At 35.9% G+C, this 25784-nt stretch overlaps 1 long non-coding RNA gene across 1 annotated transcript in view; it reads right to left on the bottom strand.

The window, feature by feature from the left end:
* LOC141585459 (uncharacterized) overlaps positions 1 to 25130 on the bottom strand; it is a 49716-nt gene extending 24586 nt beyond the window's left edge. The window contains exon 1 of the long non-coding RNA XR_012518977.1: positions 25048 to 25130. This is a non-coding gene — a long non-coding RNA (uncharacterized LOC141585459). The remainder of the gene's footprint in view (positions 1 to 25047) is intronic.
* Positions 25131 to 25784: the final 654 nt, after the last annotated feature.

Here is a 25784-nt window from a genome sequence, read left to right as displayed (position 1 = left end):
AGACGCAACTAGAGATGCACGATGCAGGCAGGGTCAGGTCCTGCTGATTTTTAAGTGCCATGACAGTTATCAACCCTTGCCCACGTAATTAATAATAAAAATTCAAGGCATTGATGTAATTTGGTATCAAAGAGCTAATTATGGGCTCTCATCATTATGTATTAGAGTCATAGCTGATCACAAGTTCCAGAGAGAAGCATAAAGTCATCAAAAGCAGTCAGCCGAATCTGGCAAAATGAAAGTGATTGCTGCAATATTTTAGGATTCAGTTCAGAGTTTAAATCTTTTACATCTGTGCTTCCAACCGATTCATTTTAGAATTGGTTCTGAGAACAAATTGACTGGCTTGTAGAATTTCCATAGTTCAAGGACTTGTTGCTAAGGTGGAAACAAGTCAGGTTTGAAGAATGACCTATTGCATCTGGTGTGTTGATAACTTCCTCTAACTGCAAATAATGTAGGGGAAAAAAAGGGCAACTGAACATTTCCTGTCTGCAGAAAACTATCTGGAAGTAAAGCATTCATCATTTCCTTTGAATGTCAATAGATTTGCATTTGCACTATCTTGGTTGCACATAGACTGAAACACCTGGTGTTTGTATGTTCAACCGCACATTATTATTTGTTGGTGGGTTATTTATTGCCACTTTATACACTAGAAAAGTAAATAGAATTAAATTCTGAAACCCTGGATTTAGAATGTAAGGCCAAAGGACTGTGTCTAACACACATTCCTAAGGTCATTTCTTTATCGCTTTTTCACTTTCATTACAAGTTCAGAGCAGTGTTTTTTAGAGGCATTGATTGCTATATGAAGGTTCAAATTCAATGTTGTGCTACCTTAACACTTATTTCATTCAGTTTATTTCAAATTGTTTGTTGTTTTCCGCACTCTGTTGGCAGAGCCATTTGGAGGCTAAGATTTGTTGTTGTTGTTGTTATTTTTGAGACGGAGTTTCAGTCTGTCCCCCAGGCTGGAGTGAAATGGTGCGATCTCAGCTCACTGCAACTTCTGCCTTCAGGGTTCAAGAGTTTCACTTGCCTCAGCCCCCCAAGTAGCTGGGATTACAGGCATGCATCAGGGCAACTAGCTGATTTTTGTATTTTTATTATAGAGGGGTTTCACCATTTTGGTCAAGCTGGTCTCAAACTCCTGACCTCAGGTTATCTGCCCACCTCGGCCTCCCAAAGTGCTGGCTTGAGCCACCATGCCAGGCCTGGAGATTAAGTTTTATAGGAGGAATTCACCTTGACTCTTAATAACTGTTTCCACTGGCAGTACATTTCTCAAGGGTCTTTTCTTCTGAGATCTGCCCTCTTTGTCCCTGATAAATGCCCCTTAAATAGGGAGAGACCCCATTACAGCTGTCTGTTGAACTCTGCTCCACCTGCAGGGTACACCTAGGCACTAACCACACACTGCTTTAGTCCTAGAGTGTCGCAGTATCAGCAACTCTGTATCTGTGAATAAAAACAGTTTTTTGTTTATGTTTCAGAGGATAAACATTGAGGCAGCTTTGGGATAGAGTCATTATATACAACTTTTTATTCAATAGGTATATGTGTTGTGCCTACCAAGTGCAGAAAACGAAATGCAAGCATCTGTTCCTTGAGACACTTCCTTCTTCTGTAAGCTCAACACAGGAAGTCAAAAAGTCCACTGGGTGGGAGTTGAAGAGATATTTAGCAGCTGGAAGTGCTTTTTGGCATCTACAAATCATATTGTTTTTGTGTTGCCTGTTGCCTATCCTGTTTACATGAACACTGATGATAGAGCCAAAACCAAGTCAGTCTTTCTTCATCTTCCTTCTCAAATTCTTCATTGCAGGCAGCCGTTATCTGCTAAAATAGCTTTTTAGTCATACTCGCATCTGTGTGGTGAAAATATTTCCCTCCTAGAGGAAATAGAGTTCCCTCCTTTATTTGCATTGAGTCACAACCAGCTCTTATTTCTGGCTCACGCCTAGGTTATTGGGCAGCTGTCTTTTCACCAATAATTCAGGACTCGGGTTTCTTCAAGTCGATGACCTAAAAGTCCCACGCATTAGTGGGCTGAAGGAGAAAAATCATTGAGACTTAGGAAAATCTTTGTGGGGCTAGAAGCACATCTGCTCATATTCTACTAGTTGGAAATGGGTCAGAACTCATTTGTCTAGCCACAAGAGCTATGGGAGAGGCTGTGCAATGCAGTCCAGTTTGTGCCTAAGAAAAAAAGCAACAGGAATTGATCTCTGCCATGCCTCTCACTTTTGTATCAGCAGTTGGGTGGGAGTGAAGCGAACAGCAGGTTCCAGGTATCTGCTGAGGACCCACTGCCGTTCAGCACTTCTGACTGCTTATGGTGTCACTTTCTTTGGGGACAGCAAGATTATACCTCACAAAGGGTTTATGCTTTCCTGGAAATATTCAGTCATTGAAGTGAACCTGTATCTTCTATGGGCTAACAAGGGCTGAGACGGAGGCACAAGCAGTGCATCCAAGCCCAGCTGATAGAACTTTCCACTCTTGTATTTGTGACACGGAATAACCGTGCGCTGTTTATCATTGCCTGCATAATAACTCCAGATGAGGAAAATGAAGGAAGCAGAGCAGTGTTCAGACATTCACTCTACATGAGACATTTTCTCAGAGCCACGTGTGCATCATTTCGTTTAACTCTCAGGACCATCTTGCACTTAAGCACTTTTTAAATGTCACAACTGTACCTGATCCTTAGAAGATTTAAATAAGTCATGTAAGGTTATGTGGGTAGTGAATAGAAAAGGTAAGATTTTAATCTCGGTTTTTCTGATATTTAAGCTTACCGTTTCTCTAATCGCTTTGTCAGCATTTTATCAAGTACTGCCTCTTCACTGAGATTCCGTGAATGACACCATTTGACATATGTCCTTCACAAAGTAGACCCTTGACGTATCTCTGTGGAGAAATGACTGATGGGGGTGACTTCTTTGAGGTTACATTTCTCTTGGTTGAATCTGAGAAATTTTACTAATTGTGTTGAACACTGGGGTGCCATGCTATACACATCAATATTCTTTCTCTTTTTGTCATTGTCTTCTTTCTCAGTCATTATTCGTAAACAATTGCTCAGAAATTTACATTTCTTTTCAAGTAATGGTTTGGGCTGATTTATTACTGTTCATCTTATTCATGTAGCCATTTCTTCATTTATTTAATAATTATAATTTTTTTTTTTTTTTGACATGGAGTCTTGCCCTGTTGCCCAGGCTGGAGTACAATGGCGTGATCTCAGCTCACTGCAACCTCTGCCTCCCGGGTTTAAACGATTCTCCTGACTCAGTCTCTGGAGTAGCTAGAGTAGTCACCATTCCCAGCTAAATTTTGTATTTTTAGTAGAGATGAGGTTTCACCATGTTGGCCAGGCTGGTCTCAAACTCCTGACTTCATGATCCACCTGCCTTGGCCTCCCAAAGTGCTGGGATTACACGTGTGAGCCACCGTGCCTGGCCATCAATTAAATTTTTTAAGAACTTATGGTGGGTAGGCATTCTGCTTGGTGCTAGGAATAAGGGAGAGGGTATAAAAATGATTGTGACCTGATTATTCACCAATGAGGGAATCTCTGGGGTTGTGATTTGCTGAAAAGATCATCAAATACTTAAAGGAGAAAGAGTTATGCGCCCTTATAATACAACTGCAGTCACAATCAGTGTTGGTTTTACATTTTATGAATATTGCAAGACAATGAGTTGCCTAGGAATGCATATTTTTTGAAACTTTCATTTTAAGTTTAAGGGGTCATGTGCATGTTTGTTACAAAGGTATCTTGTCACCTACGTATTGAGGCTAGTATCCATTAATTATTTTTTTTTATCCTCTTCCTCCACCCACCCTCCACCTTCCCATAGGCCCCAGTGTGTGTTGTTCCCTTCGATGTGTCCATCATTTAGTTCCCACTTACAAGTGAGAACATGCAGTATTTGGTTTTCTGAAATTTTGGGCATATGCATGAAAGTCTGATTTATTTTATGCTTAAGGCATGTTAAGTGTTTTCACTACTTATTATTCACCTCCTCACTTTTATTTTTGGATTTACTCTTTGTTCACATTCAACCACTCTATGTACATCTCAGACATTTGAAATCTTAACAACATAAATTCATTAATATCAGAGGACATTTTGGTACGGCTAAACACTTCTTCAGAAGAACTCCTTACCTATGAACTCCAGCTAAGATTTCTTGTCACCAGAACTCTCAACACATTTCTCTCTGTACATTTTGCATCTAAAGAAGCTATGCTGCAAAGCTGGCTAATGAAAGTTTATGGCACTAGTTGCAACTTTACCATTGACTAGTTGTGTGAACTTTGGACAGTTGATCTCTTTGGGCCTCAATTTCCAAAGCAATTAATAAAATCAGAAACTCCATTCTTCATTCTGGATTGTTCCACTTAGGAATTTTGACTAGTTTTTGTCTGTGGTTTATAAAAATTTAAATCCATAGCTATAAACATTGAAACTCACCAAAACCTAAGATCTTAAGCATATTGACTGTTTTTAAAGGTGGGGGTTGGGTGGGTGGGAATTCTACAGCAAAATATTCATGGTGCAGAGAATTAGGAAATCACATCAAATACTTGTTTTGGTGAAGTCTTTGAATGCATTATTCAAACTCTTTGGTGCAATTTCCACCATTTGAAATAAAGGGAGTAAACAGGAAGTTCTCTAAATCTTTAGAATGCAGTGCTTTGAGATATGATATCAAGTTAAGTTGTTGAAATTAACATGACAGTATAACAACTCCTATCTGAATGGGTCAGGTGTTTCTATTTAAAAAGAGATAAAACCACTTTCATAAAAATCAGGGTTTTTTTTTTTTTTTTTTTTTTTTTTTTTTTTTATGAGAACACATGAACACAGGGAGGGGAACAAAACACACTGGGGCCTGTCAGGGGTGAGAATCGGGGGGAAGGAGAGAGTCAGGATAAATAGCTAATGCATGCTGAGCTTCACACCTAGGTGATGGGTTGACAGGTGCAGCAAACCACCATGACACATGTAACAAACCTACATGTTCTGCACATGCAACTCAGAACTTAAATGAAAATTTAAAACTAGAAACATAGTCATTTTTAAAAATTTTGACACAATTAAGTGAGAATTTAGCAGAAATACGGAATAAAACAAATATTTTTGCTGTTTTCTCAATTCTCATTATTTTCCTGAATTATATCTAGATAGATAACATAAGCATATTAATATTAGTACATTTAAGCAGCTCTATGAAAATTCAAAGTGAACGAACAATTATGAAAATAACTTTCTCACTTAAAAGAGCATTTTCTTGGAGTCAGTTGTTACACACACGTTTTCTTATTTTGTTAGAGCCTTTTGGGAAGTAGCAAAACGTAAAACTACAACTGAAAAATTACTATAATTGTCCAAAAATTAGGCCAAGGGTCATTCAGTGTCTTGTAGATGCGTTTTTCCCATTGATTTTAATCTAAGCAAATTAATCCTCTTTCAACATTAAGCATTTTTCCACAAACCCAAAAGTCACCAGAGAATTTGTTTATGACCTTAAAAAAAAGTTCTATTTGTACTTTAGATTCAGGGGAACATGTACAGGTTTTGGTACCTGGGTATATTGTGTGATGCTGAGGTTTGGGGTACGATTCAACCCATCACCAAGGTAGAGCATAGTACCCAATAGGTAGTTTACAGCCCTTTCCTTTTTCCTCTCTCCTCCTCTGTTAGTCCGCAGTGTCCATTGTTCTCATCTCTACACCCAAGTGTACCTAATGTTTAAGTGAGAATATGTAGTATTTGGTTTTCTGTTCCTGCATTAATTTGCTTATAATAGGATAATAGCAAATATAATGATTTGCTTATTATAATAGGATAACAGCCTCTGGCTGCATCCACGTTACTGCAAAACATGATTTTCACTCTTTTATAGGGTTGTGTCATATTCCATGGTGTGTATGTACCACATCACATTTTCTTTACTCAGTCCACCACTGATAGTCACCTAGGTTGATTCCGTGTTTTTGCTATTGTGAATAGTGTGGCAATGAACATATGCATGAATGTACCTTTTTGGTAGAATGATTTCTATTTCTTTGGGTAAAAACCCAGTAAGGGGATGGCTAGATCAAATGGTAGTTCCAATTTTAGTTATTTGAGAAATCTCCAAATTGCTTTTCACAGTGGGCTGAGCTAATTTACGTTTCTACCAACAGTGTATAAGTGTTCCCTTTTCTTCACAGCCTCACTGGCATCTGTTATTTTTTGACTTTTTGGCAATAGGCATTCTGACTGGTGTGACATGGTGTCTCATTGTGGTTTTGATTTGCAGTTCTCTGATAATTAGTGATGTTGAGCTTTTGTTTTTTGATATTTGTTGGCTGCTTGTATGTCTTCTTTTGGGAAGTATCTATTTGTGACTTCTCTTGCATTAACAATCTGTATAGGTTAAGTAAGAGCAATCTTTAGTAGTTAAGTGAGTATCATATTAATGATCTGCTTCATTTTTACTAAACTAGTGATTCTATTCCAGAAAGTGGTAAAAGAAACCTGGTGAACATAATATAATATAATATAGTATAATATGTATATAATGAGCCTGACTGAAAAATTTATGATGATATTTTCCAAGTTAATTACTAGATTTGCACAGCAATGTTTAAAAGAGAAATACTGTAAGTCAGCAAAAAAGGTGGGGTGTGTTATGGTAATTTCCATACACCACACCCCAAACTGGCAAAGGTATATCACAATTAATCATCCTGTGATGTTAGAGGAGTGTCTATTTCCACCCAAGTTACACACTGGCAGAGATATATAAGCACTGAATTCTGCTGCACCTTAAACAAAGGATACATATTGCTCAGGAAAGGATAGTCTCAGCCAGCAATATCCATTCTCAGAATCAAAAGAGAAAGTAAGATCTTTTCACATGCTTCCTGTTGCATTTTGCATTCTTCTTATCCACTCTATTTCCTTTCTCACCCCTCCCAGGCCTCTATCGATTAAAGTTGTAGTGCTGCACAGTTTTCCACCAGGGTACAGTGGCTACATCTCTCTCCTTGTCAAAACCTGACTTTGCATACCCAGGAGAACTGCATTTTAACAGGAATCAAATGTGCTCGCCTAACAAATGAAACTCTTCCTCTATAATTTCAGGCATCAGTAGGCAGATGCAGTATTTTTCTGAGGGGTTTTCCCAGCCTCTGGAACTATGTGGGACTTCTCCAATCCCATCTATGTAGAAAGTTATTCCAGACATTGCTAATGTTACCATCATCTGCATCACGTTTTTGACTCTAAGATGTCACTAACTTCAGCAAACTCACCCTGCCTGGAGACCCTTGTCTTGGGCAATGTGTATCACACTCACATGTGAAACTCCTCCACATCACCCTTCCCTGGATTTATCTAGACATTTCAATGCTGACCCATTTTTATCTTTTTACTGTATCTACTCTTAAATAGAAGAATCAGTGCCAGGCAGGAAAAAAGCATAAACTTGGGAAGAAGAAGAAAAAGAACTGGAATAACCTATAAAGAATATAACAAAGCAATGTAGAGTACAAAGAATATTATCTTGATCTTTCAAGCCGATTTACAGGTACCATCCAGTTTATTTAGGCTATGTCACTTAAGGTAGTGGATTCTTTGAATCAGATAATAGTCTCAATCTGTCATTTCCCTGTTCCTTGTATAGATAATATACCTCTGAGTCATACTCCTTAGAGCATAATTAATTGATTACACTGAGGGTGGTTTTCTACTGAAGTAGAAAAAAAAAAAAAGCAAACCAACATCAAGGCAGCTAACTAGAAAGAAGAAGTGTAACTGGTTGCATGATTTGATTGCTAATCTAATCACTGGGAACACCTTCATGATTATGTAACCACAATACATAGTGCTACTATGTATTGGCAGAGTCAATATGAATGTAATTGCTGAAATGAATGTATGATGCCTCATTTCACTTAATTAGATAGACATCATTTGGTTGACTATAGTTTATTTGCCATGACCACTACTGCTCTAAATTAAAAATCTTATTTCTGGGTTAAATTCTAGACTATATCCTACCTGGTCTTTATTCCCTTTGAGTCTTTCCATTGTAGTAGACTCTCCACAACTAGTTTCTACTTTAATCTGAGAAGTGATGGTCATTCTGTCATATTCCTTTCCCCCGCATATTTTATAGTCACCCAATTTCTAAAAGAAAAAGATAAAATTCTTTAGTTTATCACTAAGCACTTTGTAGTCTAAATCTACCTGCTTTTCTACCTAATTTTTCATGACCCTCCTGCATTAATCCTCTACTTTATTCTGGGTTTTTACCTATTTATCTCCAAATTCCCCTAGAATATTTTACTCTACTTTCCCTTTATCTGCCTGATTTCTCTTCCTGAGATTTGTGCCTACCTGTATCTTTTAATGTTTTAATAGGTAACTCTACTCACACTACTTCTAAGATGCATTTTCTGACTGTCCAGCTCTCAGGCAGTTCCTCTTCTGTGTAACTCTTTATTATTATTTTCTTTATTACATGGTAGTTAGTTAAATGCTGCCTTGTGATAGCAATTTATTTTGTCTAAACTATTGACCTTTCCTTCTAATCTGCTTTATAATATAAGCATCTTTTCTTCACAGGTCATTGAGCAGAAATTCATAGATAAGAGATGTTCAATAAATAATTTTTAGATAAACAGATGATTCATCAAATATGTCCAGATTGAATCCATTCATTTTTGGGAAGTAGAGAATTCTTTATTAGAATGGGCCAAATTTTTCATGCTACTATTTTTGTAGATTTATAAATTTTTTTCCTAACATAATGAAAGGGACTTCTATTGATTGCATAACTGTGTCTTCAAAAATTTTTTGTTGTAGAGAAATTGAAAGAAAAATCTGAATCTGCATAAAATATGACTTGAACTGTTATCTTTAGTCCCATGATTAGCATGCAGTCATTTCATTGGCGTTACAGAAATAGTTTGGCACTTGTACTGGCAAGTTTAATTTTCATTTTTTTTTTAATTCTGTGAAATGGGGAAGAATTAGAGTAGCCTCCTTAGAAGATTTACCAGTTTATAGAAGTTTCAATTCTAATATAGAATAGAAGGTTCAAGAAGGCAGGGGTTGAAAGGACGATAATTATTATTTGCCAATTAAGTAAATTTGTGGCCATATATTATTTTTCTATCATTGACCTCATTTACGCTGGGTATCTTCTGAGAGTTAAAATTTTGTGTTTTCCAGTGGCAGTTGATGTCTTTGGCCAATCTATCATACATGTGATGCGATACAGCAATTTATAAGACAGACTGTATAGATTTGACTTTCTAAGACCTTTATGGTGTTGTATATTATAGATAAGATTTATTACATAACCATTAACCAATAATATATGAGTCATATAACCTACTTTTATCATGATGAGGGTTTCAATGTATGTGGACTACACTTATCAAAAAGTATTTACAATATTCTTTATTTTTTGAAGGTAGTCAGTCCTGTTTATTTTGAGAAGGCCAACTGCAAAGGCTGACATGATGAAAAGTGGCACATTCTAGGCAGAAACAATAAATTGTCAATAAATATTTATCCAACTAATATTATCAGTAGTATTCAACAAAAACTATCAAAAATAAGCATTCTGGCTGGGCGTGATGGCCCACACCTGTAATCCCAGCACTTTGGGAGGCCAAGGTGGGTGGATCACAAGGTCAAGAGATCGAGACCATCCTGGCCAACACGGTGAAACCCTGTCTCTATTAAAAATACAAAATTTAGCTGGGCATGGTAGCATATGTCTTTAGTCCCAGCTACTCAGGAGGCTGAGGCAGGAGAATCACTTGAACCCGGGAGGCAAAGGTTGCAGTGAGCCGAGATCACGTGACTGCACTACAGCCCAGTGACAGAACAAGACTCCATCTAAATAAATAAATAAGCATTCTGCAGATACTAACTTAACACATACAATACAATGCAAACTGAATTTTCAACTCATTTGTTGAGCAACTAAAAGCCAGCTCCGAGCTTCTAATTTTTATTCATTTGGTGAAATCCTCCTACCCATTTTTTATGTGTTTTGACAGGATTTATACCTCTATGAAGTTTCCTCCAATGTTGCTCTGCCATTGCTAGCTCTTGGTATAATTAAGAGCTTCCTTTTCTAATCCCCTAATATCTCAGAATTGCTCTCTTATACCCTTAAATTAATTGTATTGTTACTGTTTATTTTCCTGTATCTTCCTTCCCCCAAAGTAATTCCTCGCCTCCATCCTTGACAAAACCATGGAGCTCTTTAGGTAGGACCTTAGATCTGTGTATAATTGTAGGTTTAGCATCTCCCAAAAAGTAGATGTAGTGTTTATTGTACAGCTGAATAAATATGCATGGTATACTGAGTTCTTATTTCTAGGAAGTAATATGGAATCCAAAAATAGTTATATTAATGTCTGACAATATGCTTAAGAGGTACTTATTCTTCAAGAACTCAGCAAGGTTTGGAAATCTGGATATTATTCAACTTCCTCATGCACCTTTGCTGTTTCACCTCTAAAATAAAACCTGCCAAAGGCCCTGGTCTCTCTAGAAAATGTCCCTAGTTGCTTTCATCATTCACTGCATTGCCAGCTCTGTGCTACCCTTGAAGGTAGGATGATAGTCTAGAATTTCTCAGTGATTTTTGCATGCTGAATTACAAGACAGCTGGAGGCAAAGAGAGAAGGCTTAACTTAAGTGAAACTCTAATAATATCTTCTCTTTTTTATTAAAGTAGATGAAATTAAACTGGTTACAATCTAACTTAGACGAAAACTGCCATAAACTGATAAGAATTAATGACAAAAGCCCCTGAGCCCTCCCATCAGCAATAATTACGGTATATGATGTATGATTATTATGCATGCAGTTGGCCTGCATGCGTTTGAGGAGGCTTATGCACTGCGCTCAGGATTCTGGTTTCAATTCTCCCACTTACTAGTTGGTGCTTTGGGAAAGTCACTTTACCTGCCTGTGCCTGAGATTTCTTATCTGTAAAATAGGAGTAATACAGTACCTACTTCATATTGTTATTGTAAAGATTAGACATAATTATAAAATATGATTTAACTATTATAATCTATTATAATTATTAAATTAAGCATTTCTTGTATTGTAATCTAGTCCAAAATACCAACAGCATTGCAGGGTCAAACAATTTGATTTCTTAACACTGATACACATTTTATGTCCAATCTCAGCTAAGGGGTTATATCTTCCTGTTTTTTCTAAATAATATTCCTACAAAGGAAAAATTTAGTTCTTTCTACTTCTAACATCTCTTACCTGTGGAACTAGAGAACTTGACAGCCCAATTATCAGAAATGTTGTTCCTCAGCTTTCTTTTAACTCCCTAGAGCCACTCCTATGCTGCTAAGCATTCTAAAATGTTTTGATATCTGTGTAATGTTTTGGAAATAGAAAGCCAAATGATGGATCTCATGGATTAGTTGAGAGCCTGAGAGATGAGGATCAGACGAGAAAGGGATGAATACTTTCTCTAGCTGAACTGTTTACTTCCTTGATAAATATGGTGCCTTTGTAGAATATTTTTTTCCTCCTCCTCTTATACTCACTACATAGTGAATGTAACTTTAAGTTGTAAAACTGTTATATTTGTCTCTTAGTTTTACTCCATTTTCTCTGATCTGCCCCCTGGAATACTACATTCCTTCTTTGAAATTCATATCTGGACCAAGCTCTTTCTGAAACTAAGATTAAACACATTTGCCTTTATACAACCTGTCTGTGATTATCACCACTGGAGGTATTTTCCAGTCCATTAAAAGACAGAACAAAAAACAAAACTTAAAAGGATGAGGGAGAGAGAAAAGAAGAAAGAGAGAATGGGAGAGAGAGAAAGACAGAGAGAGAAGCTATCTGTGATGAGAATCTGAAACAGGTATCAAGTAAGATTGATTACCTGACTCAGTGATGAGTCAAAATGAATAAAATGCTGTTGGTAACTCGGTGTTTCTTCCTGAGGCCAGTTGACGATTTCACATTAGCAGGACAATGGCTGTGCTTTCATTTTTTAGGAGGGATTCAAGAATTCAAAAAATTAAGAATCTATTACAATTCAGAATCTACAGTTCCATCAGTCCACAAGAATTTGTCTAATTTAGAGTAAATTCTGCATAAATTCTAATGCTGCTACATTCATGAACTAAAAATATGTGTAAGACAACCACGACTCTTAAGTAAGTTGAAATCATACTAGTTGTGTAAGTAATGTTAAACAATTGAAGAATGAGAAATTACACTAAAGAGTGCTATATAATCTGGCATATAGAGTGAATGTCTTCAAAAGTCAACAAAAGAAGAGAAAGGCGAATGTGTGAGTTGGAATCATCAAAGACAACGCATCGGAAATCTGAGACATTGTTTTCATCCATTCATGAAACAACTGTTTATTGAGTACCTACTATGTGCAAGGCAAGCTGTCACATGACTTATTCATACTATAGGTGTTCTCCTTTACCAGTGTTTATGGTATTTTGCTTAAGATCATGGAGAAAACAGACCAAGGTTTCAATCCCAGTCCCACCATTGACAATTGTGTGTTCCTGGACCCATTATGGAGCTTTCTGTGATGTGGTTTCCACTTTTGTAAACCTGCATCATAAATTTCTTGTAAGAACTAAAGAGAGAAGGTTTGTGAAGTGGTGAACACAGTATTCGGGACCTGGCATTTAATAAATGCCAGTGATTTTGATGATAAGGAAAAAGAAGAAGATGATAATCATAAGAAGTTACATTATGCAGTGATTAGATAATAAAATTTGGACTTGAATGGCTTGTTTCAAATTCTGATTCTGCCACTTTTTAGCTATATAACCTTCATAAGTTACTTAACATCTTTGTACCCAATTTACACATCTGTAAAATAAAATAGCTGTATCTCATACCTCCTAAAATTTTTATGAAGATTATAATTTTAAACTTGATTGAGATTTAGAAAAGTACTTTCCTGATAGTAACCATCTTAGATTTGTTATTAAATAATAAAATAAAGCAGATAGGTATTATTTCACCGAGTTCTAAGTACCATGAGAATAGCTTACCATGTATATTTTGCTATATCTCCTGAATTTAGAAAAGTTCATGACACTTTCAAGACAATAAATATTTGTTGAATAATAATAGTAATTATTATGCATCTTATTTTGGGGACTAATTATTATAACTCTTCTGACAGAGGCAGCATAAATGTTACAAGTGTGGCCAGAGTGATACTCTATCTAAATTGTCTACATTTACAAGCATTGTTTTTGAGTGTATTGTATGAAAAAGTTAAGAAATCATGACTTCTCATTACATTAAATTCACTTTTCTACCTCACTGACATTTGGTAAACCATGACATATATATGTTTATAGTTGCACATGTCCATAAACTAGTTTAAATGATTACCCTACAATGAATAGATAATTTTAAAATAATAATAGGAGGAATTTATGTGTTTACTTTCTTGTGACCAATTAATTAGAATTCTATGTCTTGTCATCTTATAACAAATGATCATTGATCCCATGAAACAGTTTCAAAATTGGGGCTTTGAATAAAGATCACTTATGATGAGTCCACAGTGTGAACTTTACAGGTAATAATGCCTATGTGGAGTCTTTTTTTGTGGTATTAAATGGTTTAAAACATTTTTTGAATTATCCTTGAATCCCCACTGCTCTAAATTACTTCTGTTTATGTACAGAGAGTGGAGCTCGTGGAAGAAGAGGCATATAAATTGATACGGTCCTTTCCTCCACTTGAGCACAACATAGCTTCAAGATCAAGGACGTGATAGGAACTATGGCCAAATAGCACTTACAAACTTTAACAATCAAACTAATCCCTCTTAGCGAGGGGAGAAAATATAAAACATGAACTGCTTCACAGAGAGCCTGGGCTAGGAGGTGAACAGGCCGTAAAGACTTGCTCCATGGATTCAGTTACTTGGTTTAACTTTTAGAATGTGAAAAATAAGGGTATTGACCTCAAGAAAAAGGGCTCTGGTCTCCATCCCACTTTATATTTTGTTTAAATGGAGAAGTTCATATTAAGGAAACCCTTTGGAAAACAGGTAAATATGGTCAACCCCCTAAGAGTAACTCTGTGTGTTTTTCTCACCAATATGTCCCCAGTTCTAGTGCAGTTTTTGACACATAATTGGGGAATTGGTAATAATTTGTTGAATGTCTCAAGTCTTTCTTATGAAGATATCCTAGACTTGAGATATTCAACAAATAAATAAATAGATTGACCAATTATGTACAGTTGCTTCATTGCCTTTCCATCCTCTCTCTATTGATTTTTTATTTCTTGGAACCCTTTAAGAGTTCAGATGAAGGTGTGCTGATGACCTTTTATCCCTAAATAATTTCAGTGTATACTATTAAAAATAAGAGCACTCACCAATATAACCACTACATGAATTAGGAAATGTAAAGTTACCACTGTTAAATATAACACATCGTCTAATTTACAGCCTGTATCAGTCTATATTCAAATTATTTAATTGTCCTAATTATATATATATATATAAAATTTTTAATTTTTTTTTGAGACAGAGTCTCACTCTGTCACCCAGGCTGGAGTGCCGTGGCACAACTGTGGCTCACTGTAGCCTCAAACTCCTCGGCTCAAGGCATCCTCCCATGTCAACCTTCCAAGTAATAGGAACTACAGGCACACGCCAGCACACCTGGCTAATTTTTGCAGTTTTTGGAGAGAAGAGGTTTTACCATGTTTCCCAGGCTAGTCTGGAACTCCTGGGCTCAAGCAATCTGCCCATCTTGGCCTCCCGAGTGCTAAGATTATAGGTGTGAGCCACAATGCATGGCCAATAATATTTTTAATAGAATCTAATCCAGAATCACACATTGCATCTAGCTTCATGAAACATTAGTCTCATGTAGTCCTGAGCAGTTTTGCACTCTTTGTGTTTCCGGGCCTTGGCATTTTTGGAGATTAGTCAATTATTTTTGTGTAAGGTTCCTCAATTTGAGTTTATATAATATGCAATATTATATAATAGAGGTATTAATGATATTATAAACATAATATTTACTGTATGACAATATTGTTATTATAATAATATGGGTTCTTCCTTTACTTCCCAAGAATATTATGAGTAAAAAAAAATCATTATTATGATGGATATTTGAACTCTTTGATGAAAGGTAATTTATCAAGGCCAGGTCAAATTATTAGTTTCTATTATGTCTATAAAATTTTTTCCCGTTTCTGAGGGCCTATATCTCCCAAAATTTATTCTATATTAGACACCACTGCCAACTCCCATGACCTGATTTTTAGAACACGTAACAGCTCTTGCCAAAGGAGTCTGACACAAATGAAGCATCCTCTAGCCTCAAGTCTTCCTTATTCACACTTTCTCTCTAAAAACATTTCTGATTGTTGCCTAAGGCATCTATTTCACAATCTTAATTTCAATTTGCCTCACCCTTAGGTGGGACTCTCTCCTGCTGATTTTGCAGGAGTTCAACTTTTTCTATTTGCAACTAACTAGACTGGAAATGGTTAGAGACTGAGGCAGTGTAACCGGCAAAGTGACTCCCCACTGGGATTAAGTCAGCTCAGCCGCCCAGTACTAAGGAAGGCTCACTGCCAACTCAGGGAGCAGAAACGTGGTCTGCAAGTGGGGATTCTCTTAGCTGATTTCTCTTTTGAGAAGATACACAAAGCATGGGGACAGACCAGTGTGGGGCTGTTCGGGAACACCCTTTGAATTTAATGGGAGAAGTAGCCATGCTGCAAAGTACTTTGAAAGACAGATCTTTAGCCCCACAGACTTAACTCGTGAGTCAGCTTGTTTCTGATCATCCTTTGTCAAACACACAAGAGGAGTGACACATTGTCATTCTCTCACCTAGATACAAACCCACATCATTTACTCAAACTAGATTAATCCTCTTAACACTGCTGCAATGAGGATTGCCTGTACTCAATTGCAGGACAATTCTTGCAGTTGGTTCTTGTCTCAGCAGGAAGCATATAAGAAGCTTCATCGCTAAGCCAGAATTGTCTTATATGCTCTGGCAGCTTATTGGTATGATGTAACTGAAGGGCCTGGTTTGATTCTCGTTTGCTTGTGTTTACCCGGGTTCCCTGACTCCCTCCCAAGTCCAGGCCTTGTTGCTGTAACTATAGACACACTCTATCTCAATGAACTTTATTTGTCCCAACTTTTCCTTGGCAATCTAAGCTCTGGCTTCTCATGCTTATTTGTTGTGGCCAATAGTCCCAGTTGACTAGGAGTGGGAATGCATTATATGTTGAAAGAAACTGGAAACTGAAGCATTAAAACCATTCTCATTCCTATTTGGGTGACTGCTACATCCCTTTCCACCAAAGAGTTCATTGGACATCTCTGGGATATTCAGCCACTCCTGTAAAACAGGCATGTTGTGAATCTGTTACTCTTAGGCTGAGTACTTTATCGGTATTACATACATTATGAACCAATTCTACATATTGGCTGTTTTGGCATAGCTAATACCAATGGTCACAGAAAGAGCTGATGACATCAATAAATTAGTTCCTTCCATTTCTAATTTAATTCTGTACAAAACTCAAACTGAGGTAGTGACATCATATCTTAGCCTAAGAAGAGATTTTCACATGAGAAAAATCATGCCTAAGAATTGGATAACTCATTCAAAAATGAAACAGACCATCTAAACTTGAAGTTTTGTTTTTCTGCATGCTAGTTCTACCTTTCAATGACTTTAAAAACCAAGAATGGCTGGCTGCGATGGATCACACCTGTAATCCCAGCACTTTGGGAGGCTGAGGCAGGCGGATCACCTGATGTCAGGAGTTCAAGACCAGCCTGGCCAAAGTGGAGAAACTCCATCTCTACTAAAAATACAAAAAAATTAGCTGGGTGTTGTGGCGATCACCTGTAATCCCAGATACTCAGGAGGCTGAGGCAAGAGAATTGCTTAAACCTAGGAGGTAGAGGTTGCAGTGAACTGAGATTGCGCCATTGCACTACAGCCTGGGTGACAGAGCTGGACTCCATCTCAAACAAAACAAAACAAAACAAAAACTGAAGAATAAGAAGGAAAGGAAAAAATGCTTGGAGGAGAAAATGTAGTTGGTTTAAATATTGTTACCATCAGTATTGTCACTGCAATTAAATCCTGATATTGTGTTCAGTGATGTGGGTATGTCACTTAACGTTGTTTGTTTTTGACTCAGAAGACTTGGAAGACACAGTGAAATGCCTTTAGCATTTTTCTAAAGACAAAATTCACATTCTTTTTCTTGAGGAATATCTACATTTCCCAGTAGTACTTTGAATTTGACCATGTGCACAGATGTGGTTGATGTTGATTTTGGGTGTGTGTAAGCTACATTCTAAGCCATGTACATATCATAAAATCAAACATGGTGCAATAGAGCTTTAGGAACTGGCCCAAGGGCCTCAGCCAGAAAATGATCTCAAGTCTCCTATGACATTGAATACTATATATTAAATATATTTTCTTGAATTTTAATCACAGTTGAAATTCTCTGAAAGTCTGAATTAGTCATCTTTAATTACAAGAAGATCCTTTGATCTTTTTAGTTTGCTGGATTAAAAGTCTCAAAGCATTTCTTATAACAATATAGTTTTTAAAAACCTTTATAAAAGTAAAGATTAATGGTATTTTTCATGATAATAAATGTATTTTAACTGCCAAAGCTTAAGCTCAGGACTGCGATGTAAAGTTGTGCACAATTTTAGGAAGATTTGGGCATTCTTAGGAGTTGAGGATAAATCAACCAATTTTAACACCATCTCATTTGGCTGCTCTTAGGGAAGAAATGGGTTTTGGGCTTTTCTTGCAATCTTTTTCTTGCTTTTCCAGTCATCAGACAACACACATACACGCGCAGATATACAGACATACACACACACACACACACACATCAATAAGGAGTCAAGGAGAGGCTGTCGTTTCAAAGTGTGACTGCGTTTAACATTTTGAAAAATTTCCAAACTGAACTCAATGCAGTGGAATGCTTGAAGTTTTCAGAGAGATTTTTTAAAATGTGCTCCTTCCTGTCATCCCCACATGATTTGATGGGTGAGGTGAGAGATCACCTGAAGATTATTTCCAAGCCAGGAACAGAAAAGATGAAGAGAAACAAAATTGATAAAAAATATTAGGTCTTTTATATGTGAGATATTTTGTATAATACTGATCTAGCATATAAGGGAGATACTTAAAAAGAGGAACACACAACATATTTACCTATATCTATCTATGTATTTATGCATACACACATATAAAGATGATTTGCCTGTCCTAGCTGAAAATGCAATCGTTTTATTCTAATTGTGGATCTAGTTACACAATTGCTCTACATTTAATTTGCTGTTAAAAATATATACTGTGGCAACTCAAATGCCCATCAATGATAGACTAGATAAAGAAAATGTGGCACATATACACCATAAAATACATGCAGCCATAAAAAAATAAAGGGTGAATTCATGTCCTTTGCAGGGACATGGATGAAGCTGGAAACCATCATTCTTGGCAAACTAACACAGAAACAGAAAACCAAACACCGTATGTTCTCACTCATAAGTAAGAGTTGAACAATGAAAACACATGGACACAGGGAGGGGAAAATCACACCCTGTGGCCTGTTAGGGGGTTAGGGAGTAGGGGAGGGATAGCATTAGGAGAAATACCTAATGTAGGTAACCAGGTGATGGGTGCAGCAAGCCACCACGGCACGTGTATACCTATGTAACAAACCAGTATGTTCTGCACATGTATCCCAGAATTTAAAGTATAGCAATAATATTTTATATATATATATATATATATAATGTGCGTTCTCCAGAAGGCAATTTCTTCTCCCCAAAACATGTTCTACTTCTTTTAAAGCCTCTGGTTAAACTTTTATCTAAGCCATCAGATTTAGCAATTTGTAACTGATCTAATCTCTCCACAAAATCCTTGCTTACTGAAATTGCATCCAACAGTTTCTCACTATAAACCTTTCAGCTCACATAAAACTAAATGACAACCTATGTCTTTCTTCTTTTTTACTTTCATAATCTCCTGCTGTTTTTCTTTTAACCCCTCCAAATAGATAAGCTTAATCAGAAATCATGAATCATTTCAGTAATTACTGGGTATGGCATTATAAAATAGATAATCATTTAGAGTTAATATAAAAAAATGAAATACCACAATATGGGCCATCATCAGATGGAATTTAAGCAATTACAGTGTTATTTTTTATAAATCTTCCAATAGAATATAAGGGTTTCTAAAGGTTTATAGGTAAGTGCCATTATCTAAAAAAGGCTTTCCTTTTATTCATTTATTATTTAATACATTCATTCATCAAATATTATCTGTGTATCAAATATTATGTAAGTATAGAGGATATACTGATGAACAAAAATAGGCACATGATTTATAATTGTTTAGTTTAAACATAAAATTGTCTCAATTAACTATGAGGCTGAATGACAAATGTCTATTACATAAACTTCTTGAATAGGCAATTATGTTCGGGAAAAATACTTCTTGTCTTCTCTAATAATTAGTGGGTTGTCTAGCATTGTGTCTGATGCAGACTAGATGCTCAACAATTTATTTAATGATGAAATTTATATTTGTATTAATATAAAATGTTCGATCTTTTAGATTTTGAAATTCCACTTACTTGAAGTTCTACTTTCTTGAGTTCCATATTGAGCTTATAATAAAGGTCTTTATTTCATTATAAACCCAAATTCTGGCCAGTATCTAAACTACTTTTTTTACAAAAAATACGTCACTATTTCTTGGGCTGCTTAAATTACGTAGATTTTATTATATCTCGATTCTTCATCAGTCACTAAAAAATGCCTAACCAAATGGACATTAGCTATGGCAGTTGTGAAATTGGGAACTGAGAATCCAGGGGATTCCTAACAGTAAGTAGATTGATCCCATGAAACTAGGAAAATTTACTTAATTTACATGTTATTTGAAGTCTTGTCATACCCTGGAACAATTGGGTTTAAATGCTGAAAAATGAGAAATCACTGTGAGAAGACAAGTAGGTACTCTCCAATTTTTTGTGTACCATAGTACTTTGCAGAAAAGGCATTTTATGGCTATCTACGGAGCAAGCGGTCGATTGACAGGTTGAATCAATTATTTTTTTCCCAGCAAAGTAAATAGGAGTACTAAAAAGTGTAAAATCAGTTCTGTGTTGAGATTTCCAGATGTGATTTGCAATGTCCTAACTTTGACATGTGACAACAAAAGATGAATCTATCTTATATAGAATCGATATGCAATGATTCCCTCCTTTTCTCCTGTTCTACTCAGCTGCAGGAAAACTTGGAGTTCTCCAAGCATGATGAGGCTGGCTGACTTCTGTGTATCTTTAGTTTTCCCCTGAAACTGTAGCTGTTTCAGAACCCTGCTTCAAGTAGAATGGATGTCTCCCGTTGGATGGTACGTTCTGGTTAGGTGCATAGACTTGGTCTCTGTCTCTCTTGCCCTTAAGTTCAAGTTTTTCCGGATTAGCCTATGTCCTCAGAATGCCACTTACTCCTCTGGTTACTGCTCTAAAATTCTGGCCTGATTATTTCTTAACTAATCTAATGGCTCTCTGATGCTTCTAAAGAACATTTATATCATTATCCTCAGCAAACTAACACAGGCACAGAAAACCAAACACTGTATGTTCTCACTGATAAGCCGGAGCTGAACAATAACACATGGACACAGGGAGGGGAAGAACACACACTGGGGCCTGTCCAGGGCACAAGGGGAGGGAGAGCCTTGGGATAAATAACTAATGCATGCGGGGCTTAGTACCTGGGTGATGGGTAGATAGGTGCAGGAAACCACCATGGCATGCGTTTCTTTATGTAGCAAACCTGCACTTATATCATGCACCTGAGTCCCATAGAACTTTGCAGAATTGGCTATCTATGGAGCAAGTGGTTGATTGACAGTTTGAATCAATTATTTTTTCCCAGGAAAGTAAATAGGAATACTGCAAAGTGTAAAATCAGGTCTATGTTGAGATTTCCAGATATGATTTGCAATGTCCTAACTTTGACATGTGACAAATAAATTTTATTTAATTAAAATTAAATTGAAATTTAAAAAAATTATTTAGTATCCTTTTTAGTTTTCAGGAGGAAGATTGCTCTAATCTGACTTATGTACAGACACAGAAGCTGAAATTATCAATAGTTGTTTTTTTATTAATGGATTTATTTTGGGTTGCACCATTCTACAACAGCCAGCATGATAATGACCACAAGATACTCTAAGTAGAAAAAATGCTACCTTAGAATTGGCTCATGTCCTAAAATTCCTATATCCTCACCCTTTTACAAAATGCCTAATAAACTATAGATTTGCAAATTTTCTTTCTATGTTTATAGATAATTCTTAGCATATTCCATCTATATATATAGAATATGCTAAGATATCGAGATATAACATTTACATAGTTTTGAATCTTTTATTACTATGGTTCTGACTTTTCTGTGACGTACTAAAACATTCTGGACAAATGAATCCCCACTGCATCAGCTAGAGTTTGAGTGTTTAAAGTAAAATCTTCTTTAAAGCAAAATCTTCTTTAGATAGTTCTTTCCTCACTCTTTCCATGATATTTTACGGTACTATTTTTCATTCTGAATTAGCACCATCTTTGAATTATTCTCATTTCACTAAAGTCATCTGTCATAATATTACTACTTGATAAAGTATAGTGTCATTTAATTAATTCCTCAGCTCCAGGATAAATTTTATTTAATCACTTGTATTTATCCACCCAAACTAAATGGATGCCTGATATATGCTAGGCACAATGTTAGACATTGAAAAGTAGATTAGTTGCAGAAAAAGTGTTGCACAGTTATTCTGCTTCCACTGTCTCCATGTGAGAATCTTTTTTTCAGTATTTTTGAAAGAACTTTACAGTGGAATAGCTAATATCTTCAACATGATTTCCTTTTCAGATGACACTCCCTAATAATTTCCTAATATTGGTAAAATGAGGACATGTGAGTCAATTGTCTTTGAATTCATTTTTAAATGATTCATGGACACAGTCATCTAAACAGGAAAATATGAAGAGCTTGTATTTTACTTCTTCATATTAAAGGTTCCTTAAGAGTATCTCTACTCAAATAAAATGCACCAGTGTTAATATTTTCTGGAACCTATTTAATCCAGTAGTAGTTTAGTTGACACATCTCTCATCTCTATAAAATTTAATTTTTTAAAACTTATTCTTTAGGACAAAAACTTTTATTGGAATGCATTGTATCAGGTGTATCAGCTTAAATACAAATAGAGGTGTTGCTATATACAACATTTATATCATCAAAAATCAGATCCAGTTCTTCTGCATATATTGAAAAAGACTGATTTGAAAATCAATAGGTTTGGTTGAATACATGGGTACATAATACGGTCTTGAATGTACTTGCAGTCCTCTACTCTAAATTATCTTATAATTTTGAAGTTACACATCTTTCTAAAGATGTAAGAACATGTATTATGTCCTGAATATTTATATGAGAGCACACTAATTTAGTATGTTCTTTCAGGTCTACACTTGAAATTTCTTTCTACATTTAAATTTAAGGCTTGATTAGTGCATAGAAAGTATACATCTAGGAACATGCTTATTTCTACCCAATATGAAGTTTCATTATTTTTTGAAATAAATAATAAATTACTTTGAACCCTTAGAGAAATGGAATGAGCAAAATTTTCAACGTGATTATTATTCTTAAAACTTCCTATGTTAACCCAAATTTAGAACTAAGAAATATATACTTTTATAATTACCCCCATAAGAAATGTATCTGTAAATTATAATTTACATCTCATGTGATTATAATATTAATCTTGAAACTTAACAATTCTACATTATTTTTCATACTTAAAACACCTTGGAAAAGCATTAACTAATTAATCAAATCAGATAACAATTCTGTTATGAACTGAACACTATATTGAATCATTTGCTGCAGAATATCAAGATGGCATACGAATAGATGTCACTTTTGAAGTAATGATTATAGCTATGTGCAGTAACGTATTTATTACCTTATCTAATTAATACACATTTTGGCATGTCAGGGTTTGTGAGTAATTGCAGTTTTCTATTGCGGTAATAATTTGTATGATTTATGAAGACTATGAAACAACAATGTGAGCCAAAAAGCTGTCTGGGATAATTACAGTTAAGCAGTGTGATCAACAGGTATACCCAGCCAAGGGAACACAGCCCTGGGGATAAGATCCTCAAACAAACAGAAGCGACTGAAGGTGTTCACTTCTCAGCCTGCTTTTTCTCATCAGAAAAAAAAAAAAAAAAAATGGCCCACCCACTGTTCTCAGCTGCATTAACAAAGCACTGATTGCTTAAGTCTATGTGGTTACTTTCCAAAGGTTCATGTGCTGATGTGGAGGACTTCATAAAAGAATAAATACAATAATTACGGACTATATAAATTTTCAATTATTTCAAGGAAGACTGAATGTCGACACGTTTAATTTGTTTAAGAATGTGAGTGCATTCTGTGGCTACTGAAAACTCTTAACTAGAATCTGAATTCGTTCTATTCCAGTTAGTGACAGAACACTCTTGGCGCTGCCATACTGGCCATTAAAATAGGCTCTGAGTCTGACTTCCTTCTGGAAGCAAGATACCCGGAGCCATTGTCCTAGTGGGGGTATAGAATAGAGTCTGTCTCCCAAGAATTTTGCTAATATAAAGGAACTGACTATCCAGAAACTTAAGAGTCGGAAAAGAGCCCAACTATCATTATCCACATTTATGTAACAAATTTTAGGAAGTTGGTGAGTTGCAGAAGATCTACAGGTTATTCTTGACTGGACATTGCTTTTGCTTTGCTAAGTCTACTTTGACCTTCCCATCAGTCATTTTCTTTTGCTTCATATTAATGTCCTCAAGGTATGTAATGTTTTAATTGGCTTTCAGCACATACACTGAAGCAGGAGATCCTATCTCACAGAAAGAAGCAGCTGTAAATTTCTGTGAACTGTTCTCAATATGTGGGAAGTTCTTAAATTAGTTTGATCTTTCTCAGGAAGACTAACACGTTTATATGTCACAGGAGTATATTGAATTTTTAGTTATTAACTCCAGGTAGAGAAAAGTTCTTACTGTTTTCTTACAATGGAAGACTAAATGATACCATCGAATAATACTGACTGTTGAAAGCAGTGTCACAGAATATTCCACTTTAAAATTCATGCTTTATTGTAGAGTCAGCAATCCATAGCAAGACAGCCACTTTTGTGTAAGTTGGGAAACTATAATGCAAGAGCAGAGCCACAGCTCCACGAGTGGCCTGGAATGGAAATCAGGAATTTCTCTTACATTCAACTAAGCCGTCGTCTTTATTATCTCCCCTTTATCAATGGCTTGTTTTATGGTGTGACAAGGCAAAGAGAGGAAACAGGTGAGGTAGATCAAGGACGTGAGTTAGGGCCTGGAGAATCTGCAACTCATGCCAACCTCAACCCTTGGTGACAAACTGACTTTGAACTGGCAAGCCTTTTCTCACAGTGGGCTAATGGTCATCTAAAATGAAAATCTCTCTCACTGACTTTTAAAATATTTGTTAGAGGGAAAAAAAATGGAATAAGCAACTACACACACACACACACACACACACACACACACACACAAAGTATAAAGATAATGTTTTCATTCCAAACAAAAGGATTCTTTTGGTAGGAAAATGTGTGATTTTTAGAAGCAGTAAAATATTAAAGAAAAATATCCTTACTATTTGAATTCTGAAGTTACATTTAGGCTTTTTCTATTTTACCAGACACAGTAGAAAGTTCAGGTCAAATGGTAGCTCTAGAAAGAAACAATGTCTGTGCTTTAAGTGTTTTGAGTAGAATTTTAGAGACAGATGTTTAATTAAGTCCATTCTGCCCCTGGGCTTGGCATGCAAGCAGCATCCAAAATACTCAGTCCCTTACCTCCTCTCCTCTGTCTTCTTACTTGTCAGCTTGTCCCCTTCTCCCACCCACAGAGGCAGACACACAGGCTTCCTGTAGCTTCCTGTAAATGACAATGGCCCCAGTAGGTTAAAACCTTTCCAAGAAAACAAACAAAAAAAGGTAAAATAAAGTTCAGAAATCCAAAGGTCAGAGTAGAGTGAAACCAAAACTATGCCAGAATATTAAGGGGAGGTAAGAACAGGGTGAAAACATATCGTTAATCTCCATGATTATAACTTTATTTTACAATTTGCTGCTCATCATGGATGAAGGCAAACAATCTGGTAAAACTGAGGCTGGAAAATATGTGTAGCACAGATGCATATATCCATATATATGTACACACACATATAAAACATTCTGTTACACATGTTTAATTCTGTATGAGCTTTTATGTATAGCTTACGCATAAAAACTAAGATTATGTATTAAAGACATTTACATCTTCAACAGCTTTTGCTTTCATTTCTAGACATCACTCGTGTCTTTCCCTTTTTTGGTAACTATAAGCTTATTGGTTAACTTCTGTTTCTTTAATATTTGCCATTTACCAATATTGATGTTGTTATTCAAAGGATGTATATTTTTAAACATTTCAATTAAGGCTATGTTTGTATAGTAGTTTGCTTTTTCAGATTATGGTGTCCTTACAAAATTGATTTAAATAAAATTTATTTTTTAAAAAAGTGTATGGTTAATAAATACACTTTATTTAT

The sequence above is a fragment of the Saimiri boliviensis genome, chromosome 8, assembly GCF_048565385.1.
Source record: "Saimiri boliviensis isolate mSaiBol1 chromosome 8, mSaiBol1.pri, whole genome shotgun sequence".
In the NCBI taxonomy this organism is placed as follows: domain Eukaryota; kingdom Metazoa; phylum Chordata; class Mammalia; order Primates; family Cebidae; genus Saimiri; species Saimiri boliviensis.
Note: the sequence above shows the minus strand (reverse complement) of the source record. Positions and strands in the feature narration are given on the sequence as shown.